Below are 10,472 nucleotides of genomic sequence, written 5' to 3'. Positions count from 1 at the left end.
TAGAAACTTGGAATTGTTCATTTAGCAAATTTAAAAGAGTACATACATTGAAAACATCCTCAAAAAAAATCCATACGTAATTTGCTAAGCAATTTCGTTGTCTAGCTATTATGGAGTAATCTAGAAAATTAGTTGGGATTGATGTCGAGTTGCCACTTACACCATCATCATTGAAGTCGTCTCGATTTTGGAACTGGTTGCTATCACAATTTGGGACAGAAAATAAGAACTGGCATTGGCATAGAGGAATGTTACGGGATCAGTCTCCATCTCCACATGAAACTTACAACACATCAGGTGATTACCTACACTCTGTAATCAATTAAATTACATGGTTTGATCGAGTATAAAAAATTGATGACTAAAAAATCCAACTTCATCGTTGACACTTGTATATAGGATATTGAAATGGTTAAAGCTACTATAGATAGAAACAAATTAATGCCCCAATCAATCATTATCCTTCTTACTCTGTGTATTTTACTCAATTAGTTTCATACGTGGCATTCAAGCACAACAAAATTGGAATGATACACTAAAAAAAAAGTGAAAGGAGGAATGAATTGAAACGGAGGGAGTAATAACTCTATCAAATGCAATTAAGGGATTTTTTACCATTGGGATTGTAGGTGCAGTGATCGCCAAACTAACACGAACTGAGGGTGTCCCACGATAAATCCGGGGACGTGAAAGACTAAGAAAAGCATGGGCTGGATACTTGGGAGTACACCGGTTTAACACTATCATCAAAGTGTGTTCAAAGTAAGATATCCGGGTTTAAGGATGAAGACAAAAACAATAAATCACCTACCGAGAATATAACACAGTAACGAAGTTGAAGAATATCAAGTATATAGCACACCATATTAACCAAGACCAAACAACAATATATAACACACCATAGTAATGTCAATGCAGTAAGAGCCTATATGTACACTCATAGCATATTCCAGATTCAATAGATTACCATTTTCTTAGAGGTTTCAGATACAATCAGAATCTTCATTAAAAAGCCATCTAAAAAAGAATGAGTTGAATGGAGTAGTCGCCATTAGAAGCTCATCGGCACCAACTTCTTCCTGTAATGATCCATTAAAGAAATGTAAGATAAAATATATATAGGAAAACAACTTCATAACAATAATAAGTGCGAAAGTACAAAAGAGACATTGATTGGAGAAGGGCAATAAACCTTATTCATGGAATCAAAGATTTTACAGTGACCCTGGTATCATATAAGTATTTTCTAAACTGTCATTAATTCATATCAAAACATTGAAGAATATAACAAACAATGTCATTTCGTTTTTGGTACGCACAAACAATGTCATTTCGTTTTTGGTACGCACAAACAATGTCATTTCTAAAATCAAATAAAACAACACAAACTGAATATTCAAATTCATTGTAACTACTTGACTGCACATCAGTTAGATAACACACACCAAACAATGTCATCACCACAATTAATTCTCCACTTAATCATGCGTTATGATTAACTTAAACCTTCTCTCTACCTATAACTTGGAGCCACCAACAGAGTCCCGTCGATGAGTATTATTTTTGTACAGATGAATGGGGAGTATCTAACAACCGTGTAGTTCTGCAGTCTCATTTGTAATTGCCACTTTTGTCCACCTTTCTTCAACCCAACCCTATATGGCTATATACCTACACTTAATAATACGAAAGTGTGAGAAGAGGTTAATAGGGATAGATACGATAGAACCGTAGTTAGAACATTGCAGCGAAAAAAGGATAGGTTGGGATTTTTTAGGTAGCAATACCATGGAAAAGTTTGAGAGATGAGAGGGAGAATAAAGGCAGGGAATATGATTTAAAATTTTCATTAAAACCGTCTTAACTTAAAAAATTTTAGGTAGGAATACCACGGAAAAGTTTGAGAGAGGTGGAAATTAGAGAAGGTTATGATGGGTTTTAAGTTAAGACGGTCTTAAGCATAACAAACTAAAATTTCATACGGAGTACAATTGATGGATCCTAATAAGAAAATGCAATTTGACAAATTTGCTTGTGTCTTGAATGACCGTTTAACATACGTCGTAAGTCAATTAAGGAGTCCAAAACCATCAATAAACCTAGAAGATTATAGTGAATATAATCTTGCCCTCGACAACATAATACTTAGTGGAAGCAGCACCCACACCGTAAGAAAATCAAAGACTGGGTTCGGGTCATCGTTCTCCACTTATACAAAGTTGTGACTAATCCCTCAAAATGGTTTAGAAGCATCGTCAAAGTAAAGAAATAATGTTCACCAAAAAAGGACTAAAGAATAATGTTCACTACTAACTTAATAAAGCAGCGTCGAAAGTCACTCCGTAACACTTTGATTTACCATCGACAATTTTTTCATTCACCAACAATATACTCCTATACTCCTATTTATTACTTTGTGAATACTTTAATTGTTTGCGTAACATATGTAAAGAATAAAATCACATGAATTGAAGTGGACAATGAATTTAAGCAAAAATCAACACAACAGATTTGTTGATTCAAACGAAAGTGATACATGGAAGAACAAGAGGTAAAAAAGTTACATACCCTCGCAAGACCGATTAAAGCTTATACAACTTGTACATGCCTAATCAATCTAAAGTATTCACAAAGTAATAATTAGTACTCTGTAATTAATTGAAAATACTGATCCTAGCGAATAGCGGAAAACTAATTACCTCTTTAATAATGAATTTTATAATCAATAGCACCATGATATACCTGTTGCTTGCTTCATTATTCAAGAAGTAGGCAGCGAAAATGAAAAGAAAGAGGAGCAGCGACAATCGATCTGAGTATGATGCCAGAATAGCGGGACTTCGAGAGCTTTGTATTATTTAGGGTTAAGTCAATTAAGCACTCTTAAGCGAAATTAGGAGGGCTGTAGAGATAGACGGTTGAGGCAGTATATGCTTGAGTAGATTAGTTTATTAGGGTTGGATAGGTGGGCGGGAAAAAAATGCATAGAAAAGCGACACGTGTCCAGTCTAATTTATAGCGGTTCTTTTATTATACTTTTATATAGAATATAGATATAGATAGATCGCAGGAGTTTAACCAATATGCAACGGATAGGCATTACAAAATCCGTAGCATAAATTAACCAACTTTAAATTTATTAGGCGGGTAAATAGATATGACGCATATCCGTTGCAAATTTTCATTAAACCGTTACATAATTTAATATCCGTTGCAAATTTTCATTTAGCCGTTGCATAATTTAATATCCGTTGCAAATATAATAATATCTGTTGCAAGTAATACTTAGCAACGGCTTATACAGTTCGTTGCAATTAGTCCGTTGCAAATCAGCCTTTTTCTTGTAGTGGTCAAGAAATAAGCGCCGTCGCAGTCACCCTAAATAGTAGACGCTTCGGCAGTCACTTAAAGTGGTAGACGCTACGTAACACGCTATCAAGAAATGCGACCTCACTCACCTTTGTCATCCGACAAGAGCGGCGATCTCTATCAAGAAAAAGACGCTCACCTTTGTCAATCCGACAAGAGCGGCAATCACCCTCAGGAGGCAGACACCGCGACAGTAACGGCCAGCGCAGTTTATACTCGCAAAAGCGATCGAAATGCCTTAGAAGCGTTGAAACACAGTTGAGATACGCACTCTAAACCGCCTCGGCCAAAAAGCGGAAACAAAAAGAGGCGCTCAATTAGTAATGTAAGAAGACAACTCAGACGAAGACGAGAAAAGACCTTGGCCAAGCCAGAGGCAAAGTGAAAACGCTAAAAACAGTTGAGACGCTCAGCTATTAGCGCAAGAGAAAGAAATGAGATAAAGACCTCGGCCAGGCCGAAGGCAAAAGAAACGAACTCTTATAAAAAAAAAAAAAAAAAAAAAAAAAATAACGGATTACGGTGAAGAGAATACGACGACACGGCCCCCAGGGATAAGCCAAAACACAACCTACCAAAGTTGTACAAAATACAAGGAAAAGCAAAAATTACAAATATATCATTTGGAGCGCCAAAAGATGGCGGGAAGGAAGGGCTTAATAATTGGCTCCCGAGCAATTTGAAGCTATCAAAACGCCGGGTGAGCCTGTGACAACCGCCGTCTCCCTATGCACATTCTTGCTTGCCATCGGCGGCGGTAGCCGCATCTTCTTCAATAGGCAACCCAGCGGTTTTCCTAGCGACCTCGGCCTTAGCCTCGGCGGCATCAGCTGCCCTCATTTTCTCGGCTTCCTCCTTGGCCGCCTTAGCCTTCTCAGCAAGAGCTTTTCTCCGCGGCCGCCTCTTTCTCTATCTTCGCCCTCACCGCCTCCTTGGCGGCCTCCGCCACGGCCTTCTCCTTAGCTTCGAGCCTATCGTCAAGCGGCTCGTCAAATTGGCCCCCACGGAAAGGAACCATCAAGAGGAAGAGCTCCCAATCACTTCCTGGCGACTTCTTCGGCCAAATCCCGGAATTTGGCGCACATGTTAGGGAGCATGACGGTTTGGAGCATCTCAATGTCCTCCTCCTTTTGCCCGATGATGGCCTCTTTGCTCGGATCACCTCCCCACGGGCTTTAAATGCGAGGCCCCTGGATTCGTCCCTCTGCTGGAGATGAGGTCGGCGCGCCTGCGAACGAGGTTACACTTCTCCAATGCAACCTTGCGGCTTCGGCCGCCGCGGCCGCGGCTTGGCTCTCTCGGCAAGGACCTCCTTTTCAGCATCCTCCCTGAGTTTTCTCTCGGTAAGAGCGCCCTCTCGGCATCTCCCCTAAGCTTACGCTCATTGAGGAAATCCGGCTTAGCAAACACGGCCACAGCTGATGGCATTACGCTCAAAAACAGTTGAGCCACGGCTTTCTCTGCTCTATGATGCGAGCACGGTCACTCGTTCCACCTCGCAGACTCCTTGATCGGCTTCGTGCCTTCCACTATAAGGCGGGGAGACGGAAGCCTTACAGGATGAAGGGACGGTGGTGACATTTTGATCACCCGACTGCAGTGGGGAAAGGGAAGCCTTACGGGATGAAGAGACAGGTGGTGACGTTTTTATCACCGACTGCGGTGAGAAAAGGAAGCCTTACGGGATGAAGAGACAATGGTGACGCTCGATCACCCGGCCGCACGGGTTCTCCTCCACTTCTTTGATAAGAGCGACGGCCGGCAATGGTGATCTATAAAATTTAATGAAAGCATCGGTGTCAACACGCATTGACATACGGAGAGCCTCGTCATCGGGAGCACCTAATGAACAGAAGCTAAATTTGAGCCACGGGATAGATCCGTACCATGCTTGGCCTTCTTGGCGGAGGACGCATTTCCTTGCCGGGTGGAAGCTGTCTCCTTCCTCTTACGGATAAGGGGAGATTCTTCCGCATCGGAGTCCTCCCCACCGATGATATCAACGATCTCCACCGTCTCCTTCTTAGGGGGGGATGGGAGGTGGAGGCAGGTGTCGCCGCCGTTGCCGCCAAAGACTTTGTTTTCCGCGTCCGGCGCGTTATCTTAACAACCTTCGCTGGGCCTCCTCCATGTTCAAGCCCTTCAGCTGTTGTTCCATAAGATCATTCGGCGACGTCCTGCGGTCATGGGCTAGAGCCTTGGGATGCAAGTTGGCAACGGTTTTATCTTTGTGCGACCCCATTCTCCGGAGGATATCCTCGAGGCAGTCCGGTCCAAAGTGGTCTGCGAAAGAAACAAAGCAAGAGTTAAATAGAAGAAATAAATCGAAGTTCGAGAAACAGGGAACATTGAGAGGGTGATGGGCCTCACACCCCCCCACTCACCTTGCTAGGGCCGGTATGAGGCCGACGTGGCGGACGGCTCATCTGAAGAATGATCTGCGTCGGGGAATCCATCTTTTCGGCACCCACTCTTGTCCACCTCAAAAAGCCTCATCGCGATTTCTCATCCTCCTTAAGAGGGACCTTGCTGGCATCCATTTTAAGCTTCTTCCGGGTAACCCATCTGTCATGCTCGCCTTAGTCTCACACACGCAAATTAACTTGGTCTTTGGAAGAAGCGGGGCGCGGATAGTCATCCACACCTTAACGTACACCCACCCACCCGACCTTGCCAGTCCTTGCAAGAAGAAAGTTTGTCAACAGAGACATAACCTTGCTCCATTTGCACACTGTACCATCCGACGCGGCCAGAGATTGACGGTTTGAGATGATGAAGCCGACGGAATAAATTCACCGTTGGGGCCTCTCCCTTGAAGAGACGAGCCAGGCAAGCGATTATGGTCCTCATGGCCAACGGGTGCAGTTGGGCAACGGCAACGTTCATGGCTCTAATGATGGCCATAACGTACCCATTCAGCGAAACGGGCCCATACTCCAAATGCGCATGTATACGCCGGTGTAGCCCGGTGGAGGGCAACAGACGGCCTGACCCTCCTCAGGGATAACAATTTTGTATCCCCTACCAAAGAAAAAATGGCCCTCGAAAAATGTCTCGCCGGAACAACTAGCGAGCTTATGAGTCCAAGCACGGTCAAGACGGACCTTACAGGCGTCGCCGTGATCCATAACGTACTGCCTCCCCTCATTAGGGGCGAGGCCTTTCCATCATCATCATGAAATCATCACCAAAATCACCGACATCATCATCATCCTCCCATTCCTCCAAAATTTGAGGATCAACTTCAGGAGAAGGAGACCTACGGCCCCCCGACGCAGGTTTACTAGGTCCAGCATCGGCAGAAGACATGTTCGCAACAATTACTAACAAAATAAAAGAAAATTTGTTTGTTTACCTTGAAGAAAAACACTCGCCGGATCAAAAATTCCGAAGATTAGAAGAAAAGGAAACCCTTGAAAGTTTAGAAAGATGAAGATGTTGGAGAAAAATTTGAGAAAATGAAATTGGTGGCCAAAATCACGGAAAAATGCCCCATTTATAGGAAAAAGCCCATGAAGAGGGACCAATCAGGGCACAGCCCATGAAGCGTCAGCCAATCAGCGAACAGACACGTGTCGGACATGCAACCACGGGATGTCAATCGTTGCAACAGTTGAACGTCAATCAATGCAACAGTGACCAAGCGTCTTCAACACGCCCCTTCATATCTGAGTGCCTATTCATCTTCCTCAACAAATTCCTAAGCTTCCGCTCTCCGCCGGCCACATGATCAACCAAGCTAGGAAGCACCGGCCGGGGGCAATCAAAAACAACCGGCACTCTCAACCCTGGTCTCGGCCAGCGTCATTTTTCTTTCCACATCAGATGCCCTTTACGCATCCATGCGGAGGGGGGATATATATGGTACGGCCTAATAAGAACCGGGCCGAAGTAGAAGAAGCCGATGCAGTAGAAGAAGCCGATACAGAAATTTTTGCAAATTACTTGCGCAGAATATACGTTCACATACATCGGAGCCCATACCACGGCATAGACTACGCTGGGGGCAAATTGATGGGGCATATTCTGCACCGCTGACCAAGTCAACATATTGAGCAAGGTCAAAGATATTCACAGCAAAGTCAACGACTTAGACAGTCTAGCCGACGCTCTCTGTCGGCCCTGTCACTTGGGTCTCGGCCAGGCAACTAGCCAGCCGGGGCACATATCCGCGCACTCACATCCAAGACCCCTCGGTCGGCCTGCCACTGGTCCATCGGCCGAGGGTAGAACGGTCTTTCCGCCTGCTAGCCACTTGGCCACTTGGCCACTACGTGACAAAAGGTGAAAGTCTATAAATACTCCTCAACCTTCATTGAGGAAAGGATCCACAAATTAACCTAATAACCACTATTCATCTGGTAATATCTTCCTTATCTCTCCCCTACATCCCCTATCTCAATGCGTATTGTAGAGAGATAAGGAAGATATTACCAGATGAATAGTGGTTATTAGGTTAATTTGTGGATCCTTTCCTCAATGAAGGTTGAGGAGTATTTATAGACTTTCACCTTTTGTCACGTAGTGGCCAAGTGGCCAAGTGGCTAGCAAAGCGAAAGACCGTTCTACCCTCGGCCGATGGACTCATGGCAGGCCGACCGAGGGGTCTTGGATGTGAGTGCGCGGATATGTGCCCTTACCGGGTTAGTTGCCGCCGAGACCCAAGTGACAGCCGACAGAGAGCGTCTGGCAGACTGTCTAAGTCGTTGACTTTGTCAGAATATCTTTGACCTTGCTCAATATGTCGATTTGGTCACCGTGCAGTAATATGCCCCATCAATTTGCCCCCAGCCGTAGTCTATGCCGTGGTATGGGCCCGGCGTATGTGAACGATATTCTCGCGCAAGTAATTTGCAAAAATTTCTCAGACGGCTTTTCATCGATCGGCTTCTTCTACTTCGCCCGGTTCTTATTAGGCCGCACCATATATATCCCCTCCGCATGGATGCGTAGCGGCATCCGATGTGGAAAGAAATGACGCCGGCCGAGACCAGGGTCGAGAGTGCCGAGTTTTTGATTGCCCTCCGGTGCTTCCTAGCTTGGTTGATCATGTGGCCATGGAGAGCTAAGCTTAGGAATTTGTTGAGGAAGATGAATAGGCACTCGATATGAAGGGGCGTGTTGAAGACGCTTGGTCACCGTTGCATTGATTGACGTTCAATCGTTGCAACGATTGACATCCCGTGGTCGCATGTCCGACACGTGTTCGTTCGCCGATTGGCCGACGCTTCATGGGTCGTGGCCCCGATTGGTCCTCTTCATGGGCTTTTTCCTATAAATGGGGCATTTTTCCGTGATTTTGGCCACCAATTTCATTTTCTCAAATTTTTCTCCAACATCTTCATCTTTCTAAACTTTCAAGGGTTTCCTTTTCTTCTAATCTTCGGAGTTTTTGATCCCATGAGTGTTTTTCTTCAAGGTAAACAAACAAATTTTCTTTTATTTTGTTAGTAATTGTTGCGAACATGTCTTCTCGCCGATGCCGACCTAGTAAACCCGCGTGGGGGGCCGTAGGTCTCCTTCTCTCCCGGTTGATCCTCAAATTTTGGAGGAATGGGAGGATGATGATGATGTCGGTGATTTTGGTGATGATTTCAGTGATGATGCGGAAAGGCCTCGTCCTAATGAGGGGAGGCAGTACGTTATGGATCACGGCGACGCCTGTAAGGTCCGTCTTGACCGTGCTTGGACTCATAAGCTCGCTAGTTGTTCCGGCGAGACATTTTTCGAGGGCCATTTTTTCTTTGGTAGGGATACAAAATTGTTATCCCCGAGGAGGGTCAAAGCCGTCTGTTCCCTCCACCGGCTACACCGCGTATACATGCGATTTGGAGTACGGGGCTCCGGCTTTCCGCCGAATGGGTACGTTATGGCCATCATTAGAGCCATGAACGTTGTCGTTGCCCAACCGCACCCGTGGGCCATGAGGACCATAATCGCTTCGCCCGGCTCGCTCTTCAAGGGAGAGGCCCCAACGGTGAATTTATTCCGCGCTTCATCATCTCAAACCGTCAATCTCTCGGCCGCGTTGATGGTACAAAGGTGCAAATGGAGCAAGGTTATGTCTCTCGTTGACAAACTTTCTTCTTGCAAGGACCGCAAGGCTCGGTGGGTGTACGTTAAGGTGCGGATGATATCCGCGCCCCGCTTCTTCCAAAGACCAAGTTAATTTGCGGTGTGAGACTAAGGCGGAGCATGACAGATGGGTTACCCGGAAGAAGCTTAAAATGGATGCCGCAAGGTCCCTCTTAAGGAGGATGAGAAATCCGGCGATGAGGCTTTTGAGGTGGACAAGAGTGGGGTGCCGAAAAGATGGATTCCCCGACGCAGATCATTCTTCAGATGAGCCGCTCGCCACGCCGGCCTCATACCGCCCTAGCACAGGTGAGTGGGGTCGGTGTGAGGCCCATCACCCCTCTCAATGTTCCCTGCTTTCGAACTTCGATTTATTTCTTCTATTTAACTCTTGCTTTGTTTCTTTCGCACCACTTTGGACCGACTGCCCGAGGATATCCTCCGAGAATGGGCCGCACAAAGATAAAACTGCTGCCAACTTGCATCCCAAGGCTCTAGCCCATGACCGCAGGACGCCGCCGAATGATCTTATGTAACAACAAATGAAGGGCTTGAACATGGAGGAGGCCTGGCGAAGGTTGTTAGCAGATAACGCGCCGGACGCGAAAACAAAGTCTTTGGCGGAACGGCGGCGACACCGCCCACCTCCCATCCCCCCCCCCCTAAGAAGGAGACGGTGGAGATCGTTGATATCACTGGTGGGGAGGACTCCGATGCGGAAGAATCTCCCCTTATCCGTAAGAGGAAGGAGACAGCCTTCCACCGCCGGCAAGGAAATGCGTCCTCCCGCCAAGAAGGCCAAGCATGGTACGGATCTATCCCGTGGCTCAAATTTAGCCGGCTTCATTAGGTGCTCCCGATGACAGCCTCTCCGTATGTCAATGCGTGTTGACACCGATGCTTTCATTAAATTTTATAGATCACCATCAACGTTGCCGCGCTTTATCGGGCAAAGAAGTGGAGGAGAACCCCGCGGCAGCCGGGTGATCGAACGTCACCATTGTCTCTTCATCCCGTATATTTCCTTT

General features: G+C 45.8%; 1 long non-coding RNA gene across 4 annotated transcripts; it reads right to left on the bottom strand.

Annotated features, from left to right (window-relative positions):
• On the bottom strand, positions 1-2,906 carry LOC141652399 (uncharacterized). 4 transcript variants are annotated; one of them, XR_012547192.1, is made up of 5 exons: positions 2,743-2,906; positions 2,569-2,617; positions 1,518-1,671; positions 968-1,079; positions 1-312 (listed from the first exon to the last, which is right to left on the bottom strand). It is a non-coding gene; the product is annotated as an uncharacterized LOC141652399 (long non-coding RNA). The 4 variants fall into 4 exon arrangements; XR_012547190.1 differs by lacking the exon at positions 2,569-2,617 and having other exon boundaries at positions 1,446-1,671; XR_012547191.1 differs by lacking the exon at positions 2,569-2,617 and having other exon boundaries at positions 616-1,079.
• Positions 2,907-10,472: the final 7,566 nt, after the last annotated feature.

The sequence above is a fragment of the Silene latifolia genome, chromosome 4 (assembly GCF_048544455.1).
Source record: "Silene latifolia isolate original U9 population chromosome 4, ASM4854445v1, whole genome shotgun sequence".
In the NCBI taxonomy this organism is placed as follows: domain Eukaryota; kingdom Viridiplantae; phylum Streptophyta; class Magnoliopsida; order Caryophyllales; family Caryophyllaceae; genus Silene; species Silene latifolia.
This window is presented reverse-complemented; position numbering and strand designations above follow the sequence as displayed.